At 39.8% G+C, this 27,745-nt stretch overlaps 1 long non-coding RNA gene and 2 pseudogenes across 3 annotated transcripts in view; 2 read left to right on the forward strand and 1 right to left on the reverse strand.

The window, feature by feature from the left end:
* Nucleotides 1–27,745, forward strand: part of LOC309652666 — an 857,026-nt gene that overhangs the window by 564,127 nt on the left and 265,154 nt on the right. The window lies entirely within an intron of this gene.
* Nucleotides 1–27,745, forward strand: part of LOC309652561 (melanoma-associated antigen B16 pseudogene) — a 392,313-nt pseudogene that overhangs the window by 350,565 nt on the left and 14,003 nt on the right. Inside the window, exon 6 of the transcript XR_014268752.1 lies at nt 26,953–27,071. The product of XR_014268752.1 is annotated as a melanoma-associated antigen B16 pseudogene (transcript). The remainder of the gene's footprint in view (nt 1–26,952; nt 27,072–27,745) is intronic.
* On the reverse strand, nt 887–8,830 carry LOC309652603 (ubiquitin-conjugating enzyme E2 variant 1 pseudogene; annotated as a pseudogene). The gene has a single exon. The product of its transcript is annotated as a ubiquitin-conjugating enzyme E2 variant 1 pseudogene (transcript).

Below are 27,745 nucleotides of genomic sequence, written 5' to 3' on the forward strand. Positions count from 1 at the left end.
GCTTTATTAGACATGATGGTCTCTGGGGAAACTATTGCCCATTAACATTAACAAATTGGCTTCTCTTTCACATAATAGTTTCGTGTGATTTAGTGTGAATCCATTGCAGTGACTAGTCTTTGGGTATATTAATTGCATTCATTTCTATGCCCGAAAAGCTGAGACCAGATGCCAGCACAACATGACTTACACAAGGTGATAATCCTGAGAGGGTGACCAGTTTGCAGCTTTATATGACATCCACCTCTGCTCCTCACCTCTCCCTGGCCCCCACAGGCATGGCAGACACTGTATGCAAAGGGACTTAAGATTTCTTATTCTGCAGTGTAACCAAATGTTGGGAGGTTAAGCATCCCTTATTGTAATTAATGGCACAGACCCACAGAGCATGCTGACACACTGAACAGGTTTAGAAAGTACCATGCAACCACGACGGGGTTCATGCTATACAGTCCTTTTCTGTTTCTTTCTCTTCTTTCTGCCCCTTAGCCTTGGATTGCCCCAGGGTTCAGTCCTTGGTCCCAACTTTATATTCAATATTATACTCAACTCCTTCCCTGTCCCTGCCCCTGGTGAACTTAACTCCCATGGCTTTAAATACTATCTAACTACACTGACTACACTGAAATGTATATCCTAGCTTTGAACTCCATCCTGGACTTCATAGTTATATATACAAGTTGTACATCCAACAATTCTACTTGTTTAACATACATTTCAAATTGAGTGTGTTCTTTTTTAATTTTAATTTTGTTACTGAGTTATGATTAACATACAATATTATATTAGTTTCAAGTGTGCCACACAGTGATTCAGTATTTTTTATACATTATGAAATGATCACTGCAACAAGACCAGTTACCATCTCTCATTCCTTGTTAAAAATTTCACTCCCCAAACATACTTTACTCACAATCTCAGTTGAGGGCAATTCTGTTATTTCACTTGTTCAAGCCAAAAACCTTAGAGTTGCTCTTGGCTCTTCTTTTTCCTTCCCAAGCCTCATCAAAACTGCCAAGAAATTCTGTTGACTCTAACATCAAAATACATCTGCTATATGCCCACTTTTCTCCAGCTTTACTGCTATCCTGGTTGGAGCCACGGTTATTATCTCTTGCCTGGATTATAGTAACAACCTCCTAATTGGCCTCTCTGCTTCCAATCTCAGGCCCCAATAGATGATTTTCAAAAAAACAGCCGAAGATATCCTTTAAAAATTACAGATTACATCACTCTGCTCATCCCCTCCAATGACTCCCTAGTCCATTCTGAGTCAAAACCAAAGTTCTTACGGGGTCTGGCCCTCTGTGACTGCTCCAACTTCATCTCCTTCTCCTCATCCTCTCTTACTCCACTCCTGTTGCCCTGGCTTCTGCGTTGTTCTTGGAACACACCAAGCACACTCCTGCCTTGGGGTTTCGCTCAGTGGTTTCTTCTGCTTCGAACATTCCTCATCCCAGACATCCACACGACTTGCTTCCTCACCTCCTTCATATCTTTGTACAAAGGTTACCTTTACATTGACCACCCCTTTTTCAGTTGCAACTCACTTTTCCCATGTGGTACTCCCATTGATTCTCTCTGCCCCCATTTTTAAAAATTATTTTTTACTGAGGTAACATTGGTTTATAACATCATATAAGTTTCACGTGTACAACATTATACTTCTGCTGTTTATACTACAGCATGCTCACTACCAAAAATTTAGTTTCCATTCATCACCATACAGCTGACTCCCCTTTACCCATTTCACTTTCCCCCTGTCCCTTCCCTTCTGGTAATCACTATTCTGTTCTCTGTACCTATGTGTTTGTTTCTGTTTGTTTTTTTCATTTATTGTCTTTCGTTGTTTGTTGTATTCCACATGTGAGTGAAATCATAATTTGTCTTTCTCCATCTGACTTATTTAGCATAATACCCTCAAGGTCCATCTATCATGTTGCAAATGGCAGGATTTCATCTTTTTTTACGGTTGAATAGTATTTCATTGTATATATATATACATCATTCATTGATGGACACTTAGGTTGTTTCCATATCTTGGCTATTGTAAATAATGCTGCAATGAACAGAAGTGTGCATATACTTTTTCAAATTAGTGTTTTTGTATCTTCGGATAAGTACCCAGAAGTGGGATAGCTTGATCATATGGTAGTTCTGTTTGTAGTTTTTGAGGTATCTGCATACTGTTTTCCATAGTGGCTGCATCAATTTACATTACCACCAACAGTGTATGACGGTTCCCTTTTCTCCATATCCTTGCCAACACTTGTTATTTATTACATTTTTGATAACAGCCATTCTAACAGGTGTGAGGTGATATCTCATTGTGGTTTTAATTTGCATTTCCCTAATAATTAGTAATGTTGAACACCTTTTCATGTGCCTGTTGGCCATCTGTATGTCTTCTTGGGAAAAATGCCTATTCAGCTCCTCTGCCCATTTTTTAATCAGGTTGTTTGTTTTTCTGTGGCTGAGTTATATGCGTTCTTTATTCTCTGCATTCCTTTTATCATTGTTTAATTGTACTTAGCACTCCCTAGCATGCTACATAGTTTAGTTATTATCTTTATCATTTATCGTTCGTGTCTCGAAACCCAGAATGAAGCCTCATGAAATGCAGATTTTGTCTATTTGGTTCACTAATAAATGACAAGCATCTATAATGGGCTGGGTTACTTAGCAGGTGCTTAATAAATTTGTTAAAAGTGTTAATATTTACTAAGTTCCACTTTTACAGTGATTGAGAATTTGCCTCCCTGCTATCCTGAAAAACTGACTCCTATTTTGCCCTCTAAAAGAACACAGGGAAAGCTTGCTCTAAGTTTCTCAGGATAACCCCTGGCCAGAGAGTGTATGTGGCTTTTCCCACATACAAATCAGATGTATTTTGCCTGGAACTTTTCATTTATTCCAATGGTGTCTATAATTTTATCCCAGGCCTACCCTGCCATACTTAAGGTAAGCAGTGATGTTTTCCTAACTTTATGATCAATACACAGGCTTGTGTTCATGAATATGATTATGATTTTTGATCCATTAATCTCTGGTCATTATCACCAAAGCCAGGAAGGACTGAACTATTTGAATAGTTTTGCCCAATTGTTGAGGCCATCAGAGACAAGTAGGCCCCAAATAACATTAAATCCAAGGGCATTTGCAAAAACCTTGTGCGTCAATATTTTACAGCTCATATTTCCTTCTTCTCCTTCTGTAACTGATTTATGTAGTCAAGTTCCCTGTGAGTTGAAAGCTTACACCTAGCTGAAAATGACCCACGTGCAGAATCTTGGGCTTTGTCCAGAATATCTCAAGAGAACATAGAGGTTGAGTTGAAATACCAGAAACAATTTAACTCATTATCAACTCAACCAGTAACAGGCATGTCTGGGAAGGAAGCCGCCTAAACTGCATGTGGCCTGTACCAGACCATTAAAGGCTGTTCATGCCCAGAATGTGTTTGCATCCCAAATATTTCAAAGGTCCCTTTGAGGAACTTAACTATTTGAAATATTATTTATATGTCACACATCCCAGTATCTTAATTTGGGAATACAGAATAGAGTTCTGGAGGAGAGAAGTAACTGAAAGCTCTTGCTAGAGAAAATGATGGTGCTAACTCTATTGCATCAAATATATATTTACGAATATTTACAAATTATAAACCTCAAAGTAGCCTGGATAGTCATACTATCTATGAAGAAATAATTGCTTAATATAGACTGAAGAGTGTTCTATCATATTATATCAGACTCATAGAAAGAGCAATGCCATTTCCACCTCCGAGCATTGTGAACTTATTTCCAGAATATTCTTATAACAAAAATCATTTAAGTTTTAGAGGTCTTTTACTTTTCAGTTGACACAGTATTTCCAAATATATAGTTTCAGTAGTCTCATGGAGATGATTTCATCTTTGTTTTGCAGCTGAAGATAATGAAAGTTACAAAGTGAAATAACTTGCCTAAGACCAAATACCCAGTCTGTAGCACACGCAGTCTTGTTGTTCTTGGTCCAGTATGCCTTCCTCCATACCCAGGTGCCTTCATATGCAAGTCTACAGTAGAGTTCTGGAGGGAAGAGGTTTCTGGAAGTTCTTGCTAAAGGAGGTGAAGATGATAAACTCTACTACAGCAAATAATACTTATTTCCATATCTGCCTTTCCTATTAGATGGTAATTCTTCTTAAAGACAGTACATTAAATCTGCGTCCCCCCATACCTTGCACAGTATCTAGAATGTAGTCAGTACTAGAAAGATTGAATTTAAAAAGGCTTAATGAGTACAAATGTCATACTCTCTCAGGTACACCGTGTCCTGTCACTAAGAGCAGAGACCCGTCTCCAGACCTGGGAAAATGTTACAAGGTACATGGGAACTGAGTTCATTCATTTAAAAATAAACTACTTACTGAGCATCTACTATGTGCCAGGCACTGTGTTAGGCAAAAGGCATAGTACTGCAGAAGACAGACATGGTGCCTATACTCATAAGAGCATCCAGAGACTTGGAGCTGAGCTTTTAACTCTTGTTATAAAGTATGGACCAGTGATTCTCAAACTTGAATGTGTGTACGAATTGCCCAGGGACCTGGCATTCTGATTCAGTAGGTCTGGGGTGGGCCCAAGAGTCTACATTGCTCACAGACTTCCAGTTGATGCTGATTATGCTGGTCCCAGGCTCACCCCTTGAGTAGCAAGGACCAATGTTATAAAATTTTATTCTCTTGAAACACTGTCCTGTATTACTTCCCCTGCAAGATTTCCCCAGTATTACTTGTTCATGTGTGTGTGTTTAGTTCTATGCAATTTTGTCACATATGTAGGTTTGTAGATTCACCATCACAGTAAACATACAGAACAGTCTTATCACTGCCAACACCCCATCCCACAACATTGCTCACCTCTGGCAACCGCTAATCTGTCATCTATCTCTACAATTTTGTCATTTCGAAAATGTTATATAAATAGAATCATACAGCACATAACCTTTTGAGATTGGTGCTTTCACTCTGTGTACTTTTCTTTTTGCCTGTATCGATAGGTCATTCCTTTCTATTTGAGAGAAGTGTTCCATGGGATGAAAGTACCACAGTTAGTTTAACCCGTCACCACTTGAAGGATATCTGGGTTGTGTCCATTTTCAATTATTACAAATGAAACTGCTCTGAACCTTTCTGTACAGATTTTTGTGTGAACATAAGTTTTCATTTCTTTGGGATGAATAACCAAGATTGCAACTGCAGGGCAATATGGCAGTTTCATGTTTAGATTTATAAGAAAGTGCCAAATTGTTGCCCAGAGGGGCTGTAAAATTTTATATTCCCACTAGCAAAGTTTGAGTGTTCCAGTTTCTTTTCATCATTGTCAGCATTTGGTGCTGTCACTATTTTTTTTTTAATATTAATGCACACTTCTTTTTATTATATTAAAATCAGGCAATGGTCTGAAAAATGAAAAGGCTGCTTATGGAATACTGTTATGTTAAACTTTACTTACAGGACGTTAAGTCCTTAGAACTAAGGTTTTCCCCAGAAAAAGATTAATGGTAACATCAGCTGCTTTTCAGACTTGATGGTTGCTGCTTCTAAAGGTGGTTTTACACAAACACTAAAAAAAAACCAAACAAACCCTTAGAATACAATGAATTGCTTTTATTTTGGTATGCATCCACATCTCAGCATTTAGTGGTCCTGAACAGAAAAGTGGAAAAACGCAGCAATTTGCCAGGAAGTCAAGCCCACCAATTTTGGGGATCCACTTGGGGTGCAAACAAGTTCTTTCTTATCCCTGCTGAGGGCCGTGAGAAGCAGCAGCACTGAAACCAAAGTATGCACTGAATCTAAGGTTCTTTTTGTTCTAGTTGTCAGATTCCAAACTAGACCCAAATGGATTGCAAGGATGATCCAATGAGAGCCCTGTTTAAAACTTCTTCAAATTTTAACAGCAAAAGCAATTCAAGGAAAAGAAAACAATTCATTCAGAGGGATTGTGTGTGCCTACAAGTGTCTTCTGTGGCCTTTCTCCAAGTTTAACCACCAAGGACTTTGAGAGCTGGCAGGTCTGTGACCCTGGTGACTGTTCTTTTCACCTTATCAAAACCTGAGCTAAAAAAATGCATCAGCTGATGACGACAGCAGAGGGTGGCAGGGCTGAGAACCCAATATTCATTTCCCAGGCTGGTGGAGAGTAAGTAAGTGTGGTTCCAAAACTAAATGAGGGAGGTCAGAGACGCTTTCCAACCTTACCTGATGGCTTCTGGCCAAAGCAAGGAAGTGTCATGGAAAGTGCTGGGTGGTGATGGTGCAAAAAGGGACTTGAGGAGGAGGAAGGACAAAGCAGCACCCTCGATTAAGGTGGAGGGAGAAGATATAGGGAAAGCCCTGAATTCCTCACCGAAGGCCAATTTCAGAGGGGAGCCGAGGGGGTTACAATCTATGCTCCGCCAAGGGTGGTAGTGGAGAGTGGGAAGAGGATGATGGCTTGGAAGGGGGGCACCATTTAAGACTTAAAGAAAGAAACCAGGGGTGCAGACGAAGCACCCCACACACACCCAGCAGTAGTCCCACAGGCTGTGACCTGAAACCCTCACATCTACTCTAAGAAGCCACCCCCAGCTGGAGGGCTGTTGCAGGGAGGGAGGAGGCAGGGGGAGGGAAAGGGGAGAAGGCAGAGATCCCAGGCCATGTAATCAGCAGCAAGGTGATGGCGTGATGTGTCTTTTCACAGTTGAGTTAGATGTGCCCCACCGGTTATGATGGGAATCGATTTAAATACACTTTCTTGATCCCAGAAGTTCATATGTGGATAGTGGTTACACTTGACAGGATGATTTGTTATGGCACAACTTATATATTTCAAATGGACAAAAAAATTAGTATCACATTTACAGTATCTTAAGATAAACTGCCTTTGAATGGGAGTTTCCTTTCCAGCACTTTGAGGTATACAAGACGTATCTAGAAAATTTACTACTGTGGAAAATGAAGACTGTTTAAATCAAATGGGGGTTAAGGGAGAGCTGGTGGTTTTTCTTTTTGATTCACTGCTGTAACACTGTCCTTCAGGCGGCTGAGGGAATTTCATATTATCTTTAGACATCATTAGGCACTGAAGCTCTTGCAGGACAACTTTGATGCTATATGAATTCTGCCACTCTGCTAGCACTGATTTGGCTCTTGGGTCCACCACTCCATTAGAACTATTAACTCCATTCATATTAATTTTTGTTACAAATCTTACAAAGGGGGGTGCTTCTAGGTATTTAGCTCCACATTCTATTTTAAGGCTGTATATTTGGTTTTCATAAATTGTTCTTGGGGGCTCAATTATCACCCCTGTCCATCTTGTGTCATGTCTTCATCATCTTCTAGACCCCAGATAATTGTACCATCTCCTACTCCTTTCTGGCCTTCGTTGAGTTCTTGCAGCAGTTGGAGATTGCAAGGGACTTTTAGTCGCGAGCCTGCAGTGGCTGCCATCTTGTGTTGCTGTCGCTCCTTCACTATCTTTTTTTTTAATTTTAGGAATTCTAATAGACATGTAGTGATATCTCAGAGTGGTTTTAATTTGCATTTCCCTAATGGCTAATGACGTCAAACATCTTTCTTATGCTTCTTTGTCATCTGAATATTATCTTTGGTTAAGTGTCTGTTTATGTTTTATCCCAGTTTCTAATTGGATTTTTCCTTTGTTGTTTCCATTGAGTTTTAAGAGTTCTTCATATGTTCTGGATACTACTACTTTGTCATATTCTTCTTTAGAAATATTTTCTCCAAGTCTTAAGCTTGTATTTCATTTTCTTCACAGGGTCTTTTGCAGAGCAAAAGTTTATAATTTTAGTGAGGTCCAATTTATCATTTTTTCCTTTTATGGATTATGCTTTGGGTATCAAGTTTAACAACTGTTCACCTAGGCCTGATCCCAAAGATTTTCTCCTAGTATTTCTTTTCTCATAAAGGTTTTATAGTTTTAAGTTTTACATTTGAATGCATGAACATTTTGAATTTCTTTTTTTTTTTTTTGGTATAAGGTGTGAGATTTAGATCGGAGTTTATTACACCTGTTGAGGTGTAGCATGAGGTCCAGGTGGGGGTTATGTTCAGTTTCCCACTGGACCCGACCAGCATCACCCTTACAAAAGAGGAAGTGAGCACTTACACCTCACTGCAGACAGTTGAGGTGGAAGTTCAGCCAGCCCTTCCCTCTGCTGACATCTTCCCAGCAGATGTGTGACACTGACTTTCACTGCCTCGTTGATGCTGAGTGAATGTGGAAGCTCAGGTCCCCGCTGGACCCCACTGACACTACATGAGGAGAGGGAAACAGAGTGTCTCCCAGCTCCACCTCTCATCACCTCATCTACCTCATTGCTGCTGGTGGGGGGAGTTGAGAATCTGCTCCCCATTGTGTTCCACAGACACAGGGAAAGGACTGCGAAGCCTAGTGGGGACTAGCTCTGCCTCATACCACCTCATTTCTTCCAGGAAGATGTGGAGAGTCTGTTCACTGCTGGATCCCACTGACACCATCCTGGCGGGGAGGGAGAATGGTAATAACGCCTGCTTCTGGCCGGTGGGGGAATGGAAGATCAGATCTCCACTCAGCTTCGCCAGTACTCTTCCTGTAGGGGAATTGGTGCACAGCCTGCCTATGCTGGGCAGAGGATAGATGACTAGCACCCCCCTCAGCCCTGCCAACTCCACTGGGCAGGGAATCAGAGGGCTGCCACCTCTCTGTGGTGCAGGGGGGAGTGGCAGAGTGAAAGATCTGCTTGTGCTTGGCTTCAGTGGAACTTTGGGGAAGGGGTACAGTTTTTCCAATGTTCCATTTATTTTGCGCTGGCTTCAGTGTAACTTTGGGGAAGGGGTACAGTTTTTCCAATGTTCCATTTATTTTGCGCTGGAGTAGGGTAGCTATTGCCGAAATGGATTCTGTTGTTAAGGTACCCATTTTCTGGGCCTTTAGCTAGGGAAAGCGGGTTTTTGTTTTGTTTTGATTTGTTTTAATCTGTGCTTGTTGGCAGTTCTGTGTTGGAAGCTTTTGTAGCATCCTGTCACAAAGATGTATGGAAGTGATAAAAAAAAAAACCCCAGGAAACTCACTGCCATGTTGTTCCTCAAGCCCCCTGCAATCTAAACCTACAAATAACAGACCGCTCTGGGAAGGAATTGGCTTCCTCTGGATTGTTACTGAGGACTGACCCCTTTTCTCAGCCCTGGATATTACGTTCTCTGAGGGCCCAGTCACATGACGCTTTCTTGGTTTCCCATTAAATTGCTCTTTAATAATGATTGAAAGGAACAAGGCTTCAATTCTGAGAGCGACCCTGGTGGCTTCAAGTCTCAAGAAGTGCTATCGGCATCTGGGGGGTTACATGGGATGACAGCAAAGGAAGCTCTGGCCTTCCCCCTTGTAGCTTGATCACATCTGGAAAAAAAAAAAAAAAGAGACCTCCTGGCTTCTCTTTCTGCTTCTGAATGTGGTCTTTGCTTATACCCTTCCAAGTCTAACATGCCTCATGTTCCTAATTACTTAGCTTATATTTTCAAATGCTCAGCTCCAGAAAGGTCCTGGCAATTGATGGTGGGACTTCATAGAATTTATTCCTAACCTCTGCCCCTCAGTTCATGTCCTCTCTGCCCACCCTAAGGATAACTCAGAGTGCCCCAAGTTTCATGACACTGTGCATTTTTAACATCTTTTTATGAAATAGAGGAATGTGGCAGACTTGCAGAAATATGTGACAAGCTTTGGTGTTTAAAACACCTTTAAAAACACTTTTAAGATTCATACTAAGACTTTATTAATAAATAGTTATAACTCAGAGCTTACGTGTAAATTTCTCAAATGTATTTTAGTTATAGAAAGTATAATTTCTCACTCTGTATCAAATATAATGCAGAATCATTAAAGACACAAGTAAATCAACCCAAGTCATCTAGACTTAATAGTAAAATCCAAACACCAATGCCCTTTATAATGGGAAATCTGAAATATTTTCTGTTTATGAAATGATATTATATTTTCTAACTGCACTTGGGGATGAGGGCCCAAAAGGTCACACAATCCAGACTTCATTTGGAGATGAGGAAGCAGGCTCAGAGACGGTAAGTGGCTTGTCCAAGATCACAAACCCAATTAATTCTGAATTACAATTCATATCTCTTAACTCTTGGACCAGTATTATTTTCATTACATCAGTGGTTCTTACATTTTAGGGTGCATTAGAATCACCTAGAGGGCATGTTTAAAAACAGACTGCTGGGTCCCACCCTCAGAGTTTCTGATTGAGTTTTCAGGGTGGGACCTGAAGATTTGCATTTCATACCAGATCCCACAAAGCTGCTCATGCTGCTGGTCTCAGGGACCACTTTTGAGAACCACTGAATTGCAGCATTTTCCTCTATTTCTATTCTATTTTACTTTAATGAACATCTTTAACTTTATATTTTGGATAATTTTGAAAATACACAAAAGTGTACCCAAGACTATGTATAAGGAACTCATAAATCCATCGAACACCAACAACCATCCAACAATAGCCAATCTAAAGAACTTCTTAACATACCACTTTATTTTTTATGCATTTTTCTCTTGGGCACAGGTATTCTTAGATGTCCAAAATGTCTAATGAGAACAAGGTCTTGTATTGTTACTCTAGTATTTTTCATTTTGTGGTTTTATTTAATGTAGATTATCTTTACAACTTTACGAAAAGGTAGAGACAGTTGTTTACCAGCTTCTTTATTACAATGAAGGAGAAGGAGGCTCACATGGTTCTTAAATGATTCACCCAGGACTCATACGGAAGTCTGACTCCAGAATTTACCTTGTTGATCATCATCATTCAGTTGCATTAATTAAAGCCAAGCTCATCTGATTTAAGGCAAAAGCACTCTCCTAGTCCATTCAGGCTGCTGTAACAGAATGCCATACGCTGGGTGGTTTAAACAACATTTATTCTCACAGTTCTGGAGACTGGAAAGTCCCAGATCAAGGCTCTGGCAGATTCGTTGTCTTGTGAGAGCCTATTTCTTGGCTCATAGACAGCCATTTTGCTGTCTCAAATGGTAGAAGGATGAGGGATCCCTCTAGAATCTCTTTTATAAGGGTACTAATCCCATTCATGAGGGTTCTACCCTCACGACCTAATCACCTCCCAAAGGCCCTACTTCCAAATACCATCATACTGGGGATTAGGATTTCAACATACGAATTTTGGGAGGATGCAAACATTCAGTCTTTAGCAAGCACAAAACTGGCTGCACTTATTTCTATATATGTAGCCAGTAACAGTGACACAATGTTAGTACTTGTGGGCAAATGTTAAGTGGTTAGTGGCCCAGTAAGATTCAGACCTTCTGGTGGAGTGGAGGTGGCTGTATTTTCAGTCAAACTTCCAGTGACATTAATTGCCATAAGGATTTCAACATCACCACCTGATTCAGTGTTCATGCTAGAGGATGGAGTTCTTCATTTATGACCTAAGTCTCACTGAGACTGTCTCTTGCTTTCAGAAATATGGATAGTCTTTGCCATTTATGTGCCTCCAACAAACTGTGAAGTTTAATGAACTATCAAGAGCTTTTTAGATGAATATTCATATATAGTACCATGTGTCTCTAAATAGTTCTCTATATTATACATTTATGAGTAATTCATATGCAGTTATGATCCAGTACTCAGAAATATAAAAGTATAAAATACCTACATGTGTCAAATAAAATGCCACTTAACATTGGCATCTTATGAAATTTTATCCTAAACTCTAAACCCTTACACTGCTCTAACAGTTATCACCTTTTGAGATATAACTGATATATGTAGTGTGATAATGTACCTCTCTGATTATTTGTGACAGACATTATACCCTGGACTTTCTATGATTAGCACAGAATAAAAAACAAAAAGAGAAAAGCTACCTGAGATGAAACTTGGCAGTTATAGTACTTTCTTATCATTGACCTGTGGCTTTTTAAAATGTGATTCTGGTTTCTTTTGTTCAAGTTTATTAATTTGGGATAATAATGAATAGTTTTAGGAAATTTTGTGAGTTGACAGCTGTTTTTATCTAAGATCTAGAAGAAAAATAAAAACATCTACTTTATGGTACTTTTTATATTAAAAGATTTGCATCCAACACAGATTGATTAGCATATGAAAAGTTGCTCAATATTATTAGTCATCAGAATTGCAACTGCAAACCTCAATGAGATATCACCAGAATAGTTAAAATTAAAAGGACTGACAATGCCAAGTGTTGGCAAGGATGTAGAGTAACTGGAATTCTTTCACACTGCTGGTTGGAAATAAATTGGTAAAACCACTTTGGAAAAATGTTTAACAGCAATTGGCAAGGCTAAAATACAAATACCCTAGGATCCAGTAATTCCACTCTTGGCCACATACACAAACATAAATGTGTACACATGTACCAAAATGCATGGACAAAAAATGATCTTCCCAGCCAAAACCTGAGAACGACACAAATGTGCAACCATGGATGAATGGATAAATACATATGATATATTCATACAATGGGATATAACTCAGCAATAAAAAGAATACACTACCGATATATGCAAATACATGGATGAAACTCACATACATAGTATTGAGCAAAAGAAAGTCAAACACAAAAGAGGACAAACTGTATAATTCCTTTCATATCAAGTTCAAAAAAACAGCCAAAACTTTTGGGAGTATTAGCTAGGAGAGGGCACAAGGGAGCTTCCTGGAGTGCTGGATATGTTCTATATCTTGATGTCAGGTGCTGGTTTCATGGGTGTAAAAATCCATCAAGCTTACTATTATCTACCTGGAAAGGACTATCCTACAAAGGTACACAAGATAGGATGGTGCTCTTGACCTGAAGAGATTCCGGCTATGAAGACATCTGCTGAGGTGTTGCATTTTGCTTTTGCTAAAGTACTGCACCATCCTCTGTTGCCCCAGATACAAAATGACACAGGGACTTAATTCCCAGGAATGAAGCTTAAGTCATGGGTTTTGTTTGTCTTTGGAATGCTTTTTCAGCACTGCCTTTCTGATCTTTGAAATGGAGCAAACCCTTGTTTCCTGGAATTAATTTTTACACCAGAGGACATTCTTGAATATCATTTTTCTTTTGAGAGGGGTCTGTCCTTCATATTGTGGTCATGACATCTTACTAAATGTATCATCTCTCCCAGTTAGAACAGACTGTTACAAGCCAGGTGCTGCTCTTAGGATAGAGAGAGTAGCTGAATGGCTGAAACAAGGTAGAATATAAAAGATGTTTCATGTCCATGGAAGTGGTAGAGGCAGAAAATGAATTGGATTCCTTTAAGATGAATCTTTTATGGATCAGCAGATCTATTTGGAGTTACTTAAAAAGGAGTTATTTCATTAGCAACTAACTCTGATCTACGTCAGCAATAAGGCATCCTTAGGTCATTTATTTCAGTATAAGAAGTCACTGCAGAAGAAATGTGATTATTGACTATCTAAGATGGAGATAAATATTGAGGCAAAACTAAGACTTTTTTTACAGAATTATGGATATTACACTTGATTTTAAGCTTCATTTAATCAAAGCATTTGGCTATTATACTTTGGTGAGTAAGTTTATGATCAGGAAAGATGAAATAATTATTTTTTAAAGAACACTAAAGCTAACACATTTTTGCAAAGTTTTTAGCAATGATTTAAGTACAATGCTTAGAGCTATTATATAAGGAGTATGGGAAATGCTGGTTGCTCAACTGATTTTTGACAAAGATGCAAAAGCAATTAAATGGAGAAAAAGTTACCTTTTCAACAAATGATGCTGGAGCAATTGGACATCTACAGGCAAATATATAAAATGAACTTCAGCCTAAATCTCATACCATATACAAAAATTAACTCAAAATGGATTACAAATTTAAATATAAAATTTAAAACTATAAAACTTTTAGAAAAAACAAAGGAGAAAGCCTTTGGGATCTAAGGCTAAGCAAAGAGTTCCAAGACTTGACATGCTCAAGGACAGTCCATTAAAGAAATTCATTAAAGAAAATACTAATAGCAGATTTCATCAAATTTAGAAACTTTTGTTTTATAAAAACACTGTGTTAAGTGGATGAAAACACAAGCTACAGACTGAAAGAAAATAGTTGTAACCAAACCACATATCTGCCCACAGGATTACTATCTACAATATATTAAAACTCTCAAAACTCAACAGTAGGGCTTCCCTGGTGGCCCAGTGGTTAAGAATCCGCCTGCCATTGTATGGGACACGAGTTCGATCCCTGGTCTGGGAAGATCCCACATGCCGCGGAGCAGCAAAGCCCGTGCGCCACAACTACTGAGCCTGCGCTCTAGAGCCCATGAGCCACAACTACTGAGCCCGCGTGCCACAACCACTGAAGCCCGTGTGCCTAGAGCCCGTGCTCCACAACAAGAGAAGCCACCACAATGAGAAGCCCGCACACCGCAACAAAGAGTAGCCCCCACTTGCCACAGCTAGAGAAAGCCCGTGTGCAGCAACGAAAACCCAACGCAGCCAAAAGTAAATAAATAAATTTATTTAAAAAAACACAAACTCAACAGTAAAACAACAACCAGAAAAAAAAAATCTGACTAGAAAATGTTAAAAAGATATGAAGAGGCACTTCATGAAGAGGATATATAGAGGGAAAACAAGCATACGAAAAGATGTTCATCATGAGATGTTACAACAATGCAAATTAAAACCACAATGAGATACCACCATGCCTCGATCAGAATAGTTACAATTAAAAATATTGGCAACGATATTTCTAGAGAGGCTGTGGAGAAACCTGCTCATACAGATGTTGCTGGAGGAAATGTAAAACGGCACAGCCTTTCTGGAATCAATTTGGCAGTTTCCTATAAAACTAAACATACAACTGCCATACAGCTCAGCATTTGCACTGTTGGCTATTCATCCTAGAGAAATGAAAATTTTTGTTTTGCACACAAAAACCTATACATGAAAGTTCATAGTAGCTTTATTTGTAAGTCAAAACCGGAAACAACTCAGATGTTCTTCAACAGGAGAATGGTTACACAAACTATGGCACATCCCTACCATGGACTGCTACTCAACAATAAAAAGGAACAAACTGTTGATACAGTAGTCTGGATGAATCTCCAGAGAATTGTTCTGAGTGAAAAAAGCCAATACCCAAAGGTCACATACTGTATGATTCCATTTATATAATCTTCTTGAAAAGATGTAATTGTAGAAATAAATGGAGAATAGAATAGTGGTTGTCGAGTTTAAAAGAGATGGTAAGAATGAGAATGAGGTAAGCTTGGCCACTGAAGAGCAGCATGAGACATCTTTGTAATGATGGGATTAGTCTGTATCGATGTCAGTATCCTGGTTATGATATCATACTATAATTTTGTAAGATGTTACTGTTGGGGAAACTAAGCAAAATGTATATGTAATCTCTTCATTTTTACCACTACATGCGAATCTACCATTTCCTTAAAATCTTTTTTAAAGTTTATTTAAAAAAATCATATTCACAATGTGTTTGTAAATTGTGTCAGAAATTACATTCAGAAATATTATGAATGAGTAATACTGAGATTCTCTTGGTCGAAGATACCATAAATCTCCACTAAAAAGCATTTCTCTCATATATAGAAAAAGGACATTACATAGGTATTTGTTCTCTCTATGTCTGGTTTCACCACCTCACCCCAGATTGTCTGACCCTCGTGTGGTAAAAGTGGAGGCCATGAACCTTCTGTATCCCTTATCCATATCCTAGTATTCTTGTGCTTCTTCTTTAAACAGATTCAGAAGGAAATCCATCTGGTAAGCTCATTCAGAGTAAAGAATTAGTGCCTGAATTTTAAATGTAAAGAAGAAATCTGTCAGAAGGATCCAGGTATAATACATTAAACCCAAAGATATGCAATACAGACAGACATCCCCAGTGATACGAACAAGCCACTGGAATGGTATTAGTAAGCAACACACATCATAGCAGCTGCAATTTGTCTCTCTCTGTACAGTTACCTTATCTCTCTGTCTGAAGTCGGGACTTATTGATGGTTGTCATCATTTATTGATGCATACATTGCCGTCTCAGAACTCTCAAATTTACCTAACTGAATATTTGGTACCAAAATAGATTCTCCCATCACAGTGCCAAATTCCTACGAAAGAATCTTATGGTTTTTTCCAAGGTCAGTTCCCTGCCCTTTATCCAGTTAACTATGGGGTCATGCAGGAGGATGAACATGGATATTGAGGACTTAGATCTAGAGTCCAGTGGCATTTAGCTTTTGAAAGCTATGATGCACTACACAAACAAATTGGTAAGAAGAGAATCACAGGCATGAATGAGGCACATAACTATAGATGAACCCTTTCTTGGAGTCTGAAAAATACCACTGCCTGGATAGCTTATACATGGAGTGGGGATGCCCTCATCTATGTGTTGTATAGATGGCAAACGTTTCTGTATCAGTAGTAGGGGAAGAAAGTCATTCATCAGCCTCTGTTAGTATCTCCCCTGTACTCCCTCAACAGTCAATGTCAAGCACCTGACAACCATGCCTCACTGCAAACTTCTGCCTAAAGACTTTCTTTCACACAAGTGTAAGTTAATGCCCCTAGAAAGATAATGCTACTAGGGAACAGCCCTAAGCCATGACAAATGAGAAGCGGAGGATAAATACCAGACCTAACTCAAAGGAGGGGGGCAACTCTGAGATGTGTTCTATTCCGGCTTCCAGACACATCCCCTACCCCCAGCAAAACTGAGCCACACTTGTACATATTACTAACCTCTAATAGCATGTATTTCCTGTGGCTTCCTCCCCTTCCTGTCTCCTGTCTCATTCCCCCAATGGCGCTTCCTGTCATTAATTACCAAATAAACTACCTGCCCTCAAGTTCCTAAGGTTTTCTTCTTTGGTATGCAATGTAAGACAGGGGCATAGGACATAAATTGCCAAATGCTCATCTTCAGGGCTGGCATGATGGAGGGAAACAGGAGAGGCCAATAGTTGGCAAAGGTAAGAGAGAGAAGCAGGAGCCGTGAGAAAGCTTCAGGTATAACGTGTACCTGGCTGAGTCAGTGCACAGTGTGAATACAGCTTGAACACTGGAGGAAGATCTGATCTTTGCAGAGAAGGAAAAAAGAAGCATTGGAGAAGAGGGGGCAACGTCCTCAGGTAGATCATGGCGCAAGATCAGTAACAGACAAGCTAAGTAAGACTCATCCCCTTGAAATCCTAGCAGATGGAAACACAGAGGGAGCAGGGCCCTGCTGGCTGCCTGGAGACATGGGATTCATGTGGTCAGTGACGTGAGGTCAGGGGAACCTTTGAGGTCCAGGGGTGTGAATTAATCCATCAATCATACACTCATCCCTCCCCTCAGTATCCATAGGGGATTGGTTCTAGGACCCATTCCAGACACGAAAATCCAGGGATGCTCAAGTCCCAGAGATGGCCCTCCGGCCAGCCCTCCATATCTGCAGGTTCTGCATCCACAGATTCAACCAGCCATGAATCATAAACGTAGTAGAACCCGTGGGTGCAGAATGCCCAGAGGGCCGACTGTAGTCTTAGTTCATTTGACTAATTGCTAACCTCTCTAAGCATTAAAATGCAGCCATACCCACAGCCACATTAGATTACTGGCTAATGTTTTGCTTTAGATTAATGAAGAACTTTTTATAATACAGAAGAACTGTCTCCCTGTAGATATAATTTTAAATAAGGCCCTCAGTTTAAAAGCTCTATAAAACAATATTTTAAGTCTTCACAACAGAGTTTTACTCAGGAACATGTTAATTTATAAGCAGAGATACGAAGATCCAACAATTTGATATTCAGTGAGGATACGCTAACCCTGGCAGAAAAGGGCATAGCAAATTTCTTAGCTAATCCTAAAATGTGGAGACCAAGTCTCTTCTCAGTGATAGCTGATGAGGAGGAACCAGTTCCAATATCCTTAACTAGTTGATTGAATTGGAAAATTTTACATAGCTCTTTAAATGTTAAGCATCTCTTAAAACAGAGCAAAAATAATTTTAGTAACTGATTATCATCTATATGTGTAAAATTCTGGAAACTCCACAGCCATTTTCACTTGAAAGTGGTTGGATTTCCTTCATCAATTAATTTGGCAAAACTCGAATAGAATGTGTAGTTTAAAATTACCCCAGAAACACCAGGAAAAATGGCACACATTCTGTCATTGATGTATCCCCTTTTACTCTACAAACTTGTCAATGAAAGATAAATTATAAAAATAAAAAAAGAATCAAAGAACCTTAGATAAGATAAACATCTTCATAGACCAGAGACAAAACAGAAAGCTGGGATTATAAAGTGAGGCTGAAGATCCATACTCCGAAGCAGGCAGTGGGAGGTATAAATTCACCTCCTTTGGGAAAAGAAGGACTAGAGGCCTTCCATGTGAAATGGAAAAACAGAGTCAGCTTCACTGCATACATGCAGGGGCTATAAGTCATAACAGTAAGGTGAGAAAAATACTGACAACTGCTGCCTGGGGCTACAACTACATGGAGCTGCCAGGTAATGTAACCCTGAGGATATGGACATAGCCTCAGGACAGAGCTGCCTGTGGCTCACTAACCATTTCTGTATATTCTTCATACCCCTACCAGGGAGGAGGCCCAAGCCTTCATTATGAGAGCTGTTTCTCAACTAATGGCCCCAGGACATTCATGGAAGTAGCCTCACAACTTCTTGTCAGTGAGGAAGGAACCTAGAGAGAGAAAGAGAAAACAATGCAAAGCAAAAAAAAAAAAAAAAAGATAGTTTCCCTTAGATAAGCCTGTGATCTGGAACTCCAAAATGCATGAAGAAATCTAATGTTAAGGAAGAGCCAAAAAAAATAAACCTTAGAACAGGAGTTATTTTCTAATGATGTAAATGTTATGAAATAGACAAATGTTTTAAAATAAGCATGGTTGGGATACTCAAAGGTGTGAGGACCTAACATCCATAAAAAGAACAAGAAAATATTACACAAAATTTTACATACATAAAAGAAGGTGGGTGTAAAAAAGAATTAAATTGAAATATGGGAAACAAAAATATAATAAAAATAAAATTAATAGACAGGATAAACTCTAAACAGAACACCACTGAAAAGATTAATCCTGACTGATAGCCCTGAACACTTCACCTACCACATAGTAAAAAGATAAAAGAGATACATGCAAGAGCAGTTAATATTCCCACAAGATCTATTGAGTTCTTTTACACTTAAACTTCACTATCTCTTTGAAAACATGTCCTAGCATACAGACAATACAGACAATGGCATGAAAAGAATATTTGATATTAGCTGAGAATTTTCTGACATTGAAGAGAGACAAAAGTGTTCAAATCAGTAATGCACTTTGAGTACCAAGCAGAAGAGTAACAATAAAATAATAACAACAGGGACTTCCCTGGTGGCACAGTGGTTAAGAATCCGCCTGCCAATGCAGGGGACACGGGTTTGAGCCCTGGTCCGGGAAGATCCCACATGCCGTGGAGCAACTAAGCCCGTGTGCCTCAACTACTGAGCCTGCGCTCTAGAGCCCGTGAGCCACTACTACTGAGCCCACATGCCACAACTACTGAAGCCCGTGCACCTAGAGCCCGTGCTCTGCAAGAAGAGAAGCCACGGCAATGAGAAGCCCAGGCACTGCAATGAAGAGTAGCCCCCGCTCTCCGCAACTAGAGAAAGCCCACGTGCAGCAACGAAGACCCAACACAGCCAAAAATAAATTAATTAAAAATAAATAAATGAATAAATGTTTAAAAAAATAATAATAATAGATCCACAGGTAGATACATAATAGAGAAATTTCAAGAAATCAAGGATAAAAGAAAAAAATTTAAAAGCTAGAATAAAGAAAAATCAGTTTATCTAAATGGTAATGGCAATTTGACAGACAGTGTATTTCTCATTATCAACAAGGAAGGACAGAGAAAATGGAATAATAGCCTCAAAGTTCTGAGAGGAAAAACAATTACTATATGAACCCAGAGTTCTATACCCAGCAAATTGTAATTCAAAAGTAAGGGCAAAATGAAGACCTTTTTAGAAATAAAAAGACTAAATGATGTTGCCACAAACAAACCTTATAATATTGACTTTGGTTAGAAGGAAGACCCTAAATAAATGCCATTTTTTTCTTACTGCAAGTAAATTTCAGTAAGATATTTACAGGGAGATTAGATAAGTCTCAAAACTTTCCCCAGACTCTTTATAATCCCCTCTTAACCTTTTCCTTCCCGGGGTGGGGGGAGGGTTGGGGGGGGCAGGGAATACTCCATGTCGTCCAGTCTGTTCAGGATCTATGCCTTGCTGTGGTTGGCTTAGTGGGGACAGGACCCCTGACTGATGTACCCTCACCCCAGAAGCAGAATCTAGATATTTCTCATTCTAACCAGTTTCTTCTCAGTTTACACCACTGCCTCTTTTTCTGTCTGTTCACTGCTCTTTAAATGTCTGTTTTTCAGGGTTGTATTCGTGCCCTATTTCTCTTATTGAATATTTTGTCCCAACGTGAACTTTTGAATCACCTGGAGAACTTGTTAAAATATAGATTCTTTAATCTAGCCCCACATACACTGAATCGCAATGAAAGAGAGTGAACCTTATACCTGCATTTTTAGCAATCAACTCAGATAATTCTAATGCATACTAGTTTAAGAACCACCACTTTTATAAACTTTCTGTAAGCATTATCATGTATAGCTTTGCTTTTGACTCATAACAATTCACCAGTAAGTCACAAAATTTATGTCAGAATCAAAGCCATGTTCTAAGTTCCACCTGCTAACTGGCCATTTCAATATAAATGTCCTATATTTACCTTTCTTCTAACCCCTTTATTTCCTGAGCTAAGAATGTGAATTACCTTAAACTCCTCTGTTCCCACCTACATTTGTTCCCATGTTTTCTGTCAATCCCCAACCCATTTATCCTGAGCTCCAACCATTGCTTTACTGGTTCCCGGACATGCCAGTCTGAGAGTTCACATGGAAGACTTCACATCCAGGAATATTCTTTTCAAAAGTAATCTTTTCCTTGAAGTCTTTTCTCATTCCCCAGTCAAGCCCCCACCTCCATGTTTCCACACCAAGGTCTCAATCACAGCACTTTCTATATGATCTGGAAACTACTTGCTTGCACCTGTCTTCCCCACCAGTCAGGGAGCACTTGCAGGAAAGGTTTGATCAGGGCTCACTTGTTTTTATATCTCAAGGTTGAGTACAGAACCTAGCTTGGAGTAGTACTTAACACCTGTTTTTTAAGTAAGGGTATAAACACATGAGCAAACTGATAGATACCTGACTAAGGTTCATTGAATCTACAAATTCCAAATCAGCATATGTATTTTCTTAAAGGATAGCGTACGTTTCATGTGGATAAGATTCCCAGAAAACTGGTATCTTCCATTCTGCAGGAAATTCACATAGTAATGAACAAATAATTGGTGACCCTCAAATAAGAAACTCCAAGTAAAACCTTTTATTGCTTTTTCAGATTCCTTTTTCAATATGAAGCAATGAACATCAACACAATATAGTGTTTTCCTTGTCCTCTTAAGAAGAAGTTTGTGGACATGGGTAGACCTCTTCCTGGTTACTCCCCCTACTCCCCAGTGTAACTGCTCTAATCTCTGAATTGATCTGATGCCCTTTGATTTTAAGAGCCATTGATATTCACAAGTGTTGGACAAAGAAATAGTGAAAATATACAATGCAAAGCTTTCCTCTCCCTGAATCATTTCCCAACACCGCTGGATTCTTAAAGTAAAATAAAATAAAACAAGGACTGGTCGTGCTTGAAGACTCTTTAAAGTTTTACTGATCTCATGTTGCTCCATAGGTTATCATAAGAGCTAGGACCATAGCTATATAAAGACAGACATTCTGAACAACATTTCTATAGGAAATTGAAAAAAGTAAAACTGCCAAAGGAACATTTTAAACTCCTGATCTAATTTCAAATCCCTTACAATATTAAAATAATCCACAAATGATGGGTGAGCAGAGAGCATTTGACACTAAGACCTTGCCTCTTATGTCTTCGTGACACTTTTTGTGCCTTGTGACATAGATCCATAAGTCTTGAGGATTCAGATATTTCTTGCTGTCTGGCTACACTGGGGACCATTTCAGATATTCAGATAAATATCAAATTTATAAACTAGGCAAAATATGAAGCCCAAATATCATAAAACAAATAAAGATTGAGAGTTATTTGCTATATGGTTCTGACAGTGACTAGGACTTTGGGAGATCACTTGACAATAAATATTAACTAGAATAGCTTGTACTTCAGATGCCTGCCAGTGGAGAGAGGAATCCAGAATCACCCTCCAAATCCAAGAGAAGTTCCCACATTTTAAAAATTATGTTATTGATTTACTTCTCTCCCTTACTGCTAGATGCTATTTACATTGACACAGGCCAAATCTCCCCACACCAGTCATCTCAATGGACTGTTCTGGGATTCAAGAACAACTCTTGCATGTTACCTTTTAGAAAACAGCAAAGAAGTAAAAAAAATATATATATATATACATATATATATATACACACACACACACACACATATATATAGTATATTGAATATGTAGCAACAGTGTGTGACTGTTTATTCATCTTCTTGATGAATACCTTGAAAATCCCACGTACACATGTACCAAAATCACTTTTACAAGATATACATCACAACCAATTAAACTACCCTGACATCCTATGTTCTTCTCAATGCAACATGACTAAAAATTGATTGATCATCTCGTGTCTATATAATAATCACTCCCTAGTGTATGCATAGAAGGGTTCATTAGTGTCAGATCAAAATTCAAAGACCACCATTGCTGATAAAAACAAGCAGAATTAACTGCCCTCCAGGCCAGTGCCTTGAGAGCCAGGAATATCACTCAAGAGACAGGTTCACAGGGTCTCACCAAGTTAAAAGCAAGGCTGGATACAGCGTAAAAACAGAAAGATTTTCACAAACTAAGGTTCTGAAGGTCATGATTTGAATGAATAAGGAGAGGATGGTAAAGTCTCTTTGGGACTGGTCATGGCACCGGTTTACATCACAAAAGTGTGGGCCCAGAGATCATACATTTACATTAGCAGAGATAATCATTTTCCACTTGCATGGCAGACTACAAGCTCATGGGCCCGGACTTTGTTTCAATTGGTTCTGCACACCAACACCATACCCCTTGTGTCATGCTGGGCGCGTAATGACTGTAAAAAATAATTTTTGAGTAAATGAATGCATGCACATAGGTTATGCAGATGCCACAGCTTTGTATCATCCTCAGAAATATTTGCCTCCATGAATGATTATTTCCAAGTTGAGCACAGTGCTACTACGCTTTTCCATGTCAACGCTTTCTCTCCAGGAGATTTTCTACTTTGTTATGGGTCTTTGCATGGTTTATAACTGATTCTTTGTCTTCACTTTATTTTCACACTGTGTTCTCTCTGGACCCATATATAAATACAGTACAAAAAGGCCTTTTAAATGAAAATGATGTCAAACACTGAGAGAGTGTCCCCTGAGGACATACATTCTAGTCCACTGGATTAAGGCTAGAATTTCACTCTGTTTTTATCTCTTTGTCTCAATTCCCATCTTGTTTCTGTTTTTAGTCAAGGATGTTAAGGCTTCTTCATCTTTCTCTCACGTGTTCATATAGCAAACTAAATTAAATACCCACTATTAATCCTTTTCTCTCAGCAGTTTGTCTATCGAAGAGCTGCTTAAGCAATCCAATAAATACTTTTAGGGTGCAGGGCTAAGTACAGGTCTGACTGATGCTCTTTGGCTTAATAAGCACTTCTGATACATCAATAATTCTTATCTAGGTCTCTAATAATCATACCATCCCTGCATATGATAAGAAGTTAAGATTCCTCCCTCTTTTTAATGTGTCATCTCTCATCCTAAAGAAGCATGGGTGTGTGGGGAGTAAACCACAGTGTAGCATAAAGGAACAGTGAAAAATGGGGGATGATGTCAGAAGGAGAAATAAAATCAAGAGCCAGGTGGAATATCAAGGTGTCAGTTGGAAGAGGCTATTCAGAGGGCAGAACAGGTGAGGCCTGACAGCAACAAAAGCATCAGAGAATCCAGACAAGAGCGGCTACTTGAATTCCTTGCACAGGTGAGCGTGCGAGCGGCTGGGAGTTGGATAAAGGCGGTCATTCTCAGAGAACTGCCTGAACCCCTGAGGCAGAGCTGTGGACTCATCTCATATTGTGATTGTAGCCCAACCAAGGAAAAGTGAGGGTGGACAAAGAACCAAACTATGGAGGGCACTGTCCCGAGCTGTATTACGAATGGTGCTTTTGATAAACATATTTAAATCCATGGTAATGTCTTGGAAACTGCTTTTACTGGTCCCAAATGTATGGCAGGTAGAAAAAGCCCTGAACTACTAATAGGGAGACAGATTCCAGGACTGCCTCTCCTACTCACTTAGGGCTTTTGATGCAAATGTTAAATTCACTTCAAATAACAAGACAATTAATGAACGCTATGCATAACGAATAGCAGTAGGTAATGTGGCGGATACAAAGATGATTAAGTTCCTGTCTTCTAAGGGCTCAGAAATAAAGTGAGGGAAACATTCACCCCCAAGTGATAATGAGGCACAGTGTGACAAGAACTGCAATGGTATAAAGCACAGAGAGAAAGAACTCGGATAGAAAACAAGTTAATTCAGATGGAAAACATCTGACATCTAAAAAACTTTATGCTGGAAGAAGAATTTGAGCAGAGTTTTGAAAGACGGAACATATGTTGCTGGGCAGGTATGAGACAGAAGTGTACTTTAAGCAAAAGAAACTGCACAAGCTAAGTTACTGGGCAAGAGATTCACTGTGACCTAAGCTCTGGCTTTGAGGCAGAAGAGGGCACAACATTGTGGAGATAAGACAGTGCAGGGAATGGGGGAAGACTGTTGAATGATTTGGATTTCAAGCTGAGGAATATGATCTACACTGTAAGTGATGAGAAAACCTTCACAAGTTTGTGAATATGACGAATATTATAAACAAAAACTGTGAATGCATTGGAAAGTGACAAGCTATAGCAATCTAGACACGCTATGGTGTCTGACCAAGGCAGGTGCAATGAGCCTAGGAAGAAAGGGATCGTTACTCATGATGCTAAAAAGGATGAATCAACAGGATCTGGAAAAGAAAAAAAAAAATCAGAAAAGAGAAAAAGGAACTTTTTGGACCAGTTATTAAGTCTGTGGCTTTTAAATCACCTTTGGAGGGCTAGGTTCCATCTCTAGTCTCATGAGTCAGGTTGGCTTGAAGAAGAGGCTGAGGGGCGGGCTTCCTGCTGGAGTGCAGAATGCAGTCAGCAGGTAGTGGGTCCCTTTAATGCTCTCAGATATTGTTATCTGCCTCTTTCCAGATCTCACCCACCCCTGAGCCATGGAGGTCCCACCTCAATACCCTGGGTGCTGCAGTAGTGAAATGGGTTTCTCCAGCAGCATGGCACACAGCTGGGGAAGCAGGGCACCCTCTCACCCCCTCACCAACTTCTCTTTCCTCCCCCACAGGAGAGGTCAAGGTGGGCAAGTTCAATCACGCTGTGCCACCTTGAGGGAGGGGCGGTGCTGTCAAAATTCCACTTACCTTGTCTAATGCGTCCAAACTCGTTACTTTTTTTTTTTTTTTTGCTGCAACGAAGTGCTGGAATCTCTTTTCAGGAAACCAGGACTTCTACGATGCTCTCTCGTCGTCCATAAGTCAGTGCCCTCCAGGTATTCCGGGACCACAGCCAAGAGGCGCTGAAGTGGGTTCACGAGGCTCCTGCTGGTTCCACAGCCTCTGTCAAGGTCTGTCTGCCTGTTACCCGATTCCCCCCCCCCACCGCCCCCGCCGAGTCTATGGCCGTATGGTCTGCATCTCACAGCTCCCACAGAGGCACTTTTGTTCGTAGATGGATGTCGTTTTAGTTGCTAAAAGGGGGGAGGGGGGCAAAAAGCTGGACGTTTTACACCACCATCGCTGCTGACGTCACTCCACAGTTCCTGTTTTAAATTTTTTATTGGGGCTTGACCTTTCTTTGACCTCAAATAAGTACTGTGAAAAGATTTCGATCTAAAACGGACGGAACCGGAGAACCTCACGCATGCGCCCTCAAAAGAATGGAACTTAACTGAGACTGGCTTTCTGGAAATGACTGATTTACCCAAGACCGAGACTTATCTCCTGACCAATGAACATCCGCCGTGAATCTCTCCCCATCCTCAAGCCAATGAACTTACAGCTTACTGGCTGGACTTCCTGCTCTTTGTGCTCCTTCGCGATAAATACAGCCCATCCTGAGCTCTTCACGGACTGGCTTGTAACTTGCGACATTGGGTCTTCTGGAGTTCTGGTTCCTCTGCTCTTTCCGAGTGAACTCAAGTTCAGGTAATTGGAGCTTGCTTCAGTTTACCTCTTTATTTAGGTTGGCAGTACCTTATATTCCCTTAAACAAGTTAATTTTTAAGTAGTGGTCGTGTGACAAAAGTAAAAGCAGATCTCCGGAGTTTTGTAGGAAAGGCTAGGAAAAAAGGAATGTTCCTTTTAGACATTAATCATGATTTTATTTTCTGTATTTTATGATGTTTCGATATCTTAAAAATCTTGCTGGCTGGAGAGTGACTCCCCCTCCCAGGGTTAGCCCTTTCTTGGAGATAGCAAAGCGCTCTAGCCAGGAGAATATCTTTTATATACAAACCAACCAGCCCTGAGTCTGTAGCCCGAAACACCTCCTTATCTGACTCCCACTGACAAGCCGGTATTTCCTCTGCCTCATCCTAGGGCCAAGTACAGATAGCTAGAGACCACCCTATAGCCCAGATGCTGCCGTAGTTACTCAAAGTAGCCAATTCTAAACAACTTTCTCTGCTTTCTCTCACTTTTCCTTCAGAAACCCCATTAAAGGCTCTGGCCTAGAGTTTCCTCTTGCTCCTGTCTTTGCCACCCGACCAAAACCTGGAGCTTCCTCTTTGGCCCTGCACGGCATGCAGTGACTCCCCTCTGGAATCTGTGAGTTTTATAAACTTTTTCCTTTCAAGCCTGGTTCTCATTTCCTCCTGTGGCCACACTCACTTTTCCGTACCATATCCAACATTTACATTCTTAGAATGCTTTACCCATCTACTTGAAGCTGAAAGGATGGAACAGGTGTACTAAAATGCCCCATGAAGGAAGAAACTGGAACTGCTAGGCAGTCGCGTGTAACCTTGAAATGGAGCTTACACGGAGCAAGAGATAAAAAGAGATTCAGTCTTAATGACTTTGTTTTTATTCTAAATCTAACCATGGTTGAAGCTGCTTCTTGAGTTTTCAGTAATGTGAGCTAAAAATTCACTTTGTTATTTAATCCAGTCTGAGTTGGGTCTGTTGCCAATTGCACCACAAACAAACCCAGCTGAGGGAGTGCTGAATGTGATGGATCCTACATTATTCAATTAGCTAAGCAGAAGTTAGGTGGAAGCCATTAGGAACTGATATTTTGCTTTGGTATTTGGTACTTTTAAAAACTAATAGTAAGATAGTAGGTTAACGTGTTAACTTGTTTTATTTGGCACTAAAACCATGCCAGTGAGGCTGCAGCATCTGGGGTTTGGAAGTAAAAATTCAGGATACACCTTGGAAAATGTTGCGTAGGTTTTTTTTTTTTAATCAGTTTCATGTGGAATGTACAGTGAACATTCAAG

The sequence above is a fragment of the Balaenoptera physalus genome, assembly GCF_965194825.1.
Source record: "Balaenoptera physalus genome assembly, chromosome: X".
Classification (NCBI taxonomy): domain Eukaryota; kingdom Metazoa; phylum Chordata; class Mammalia; order Artiodactyla; family Balaenopteridae; genus Balaenoptera; species Balaenoptera physalus.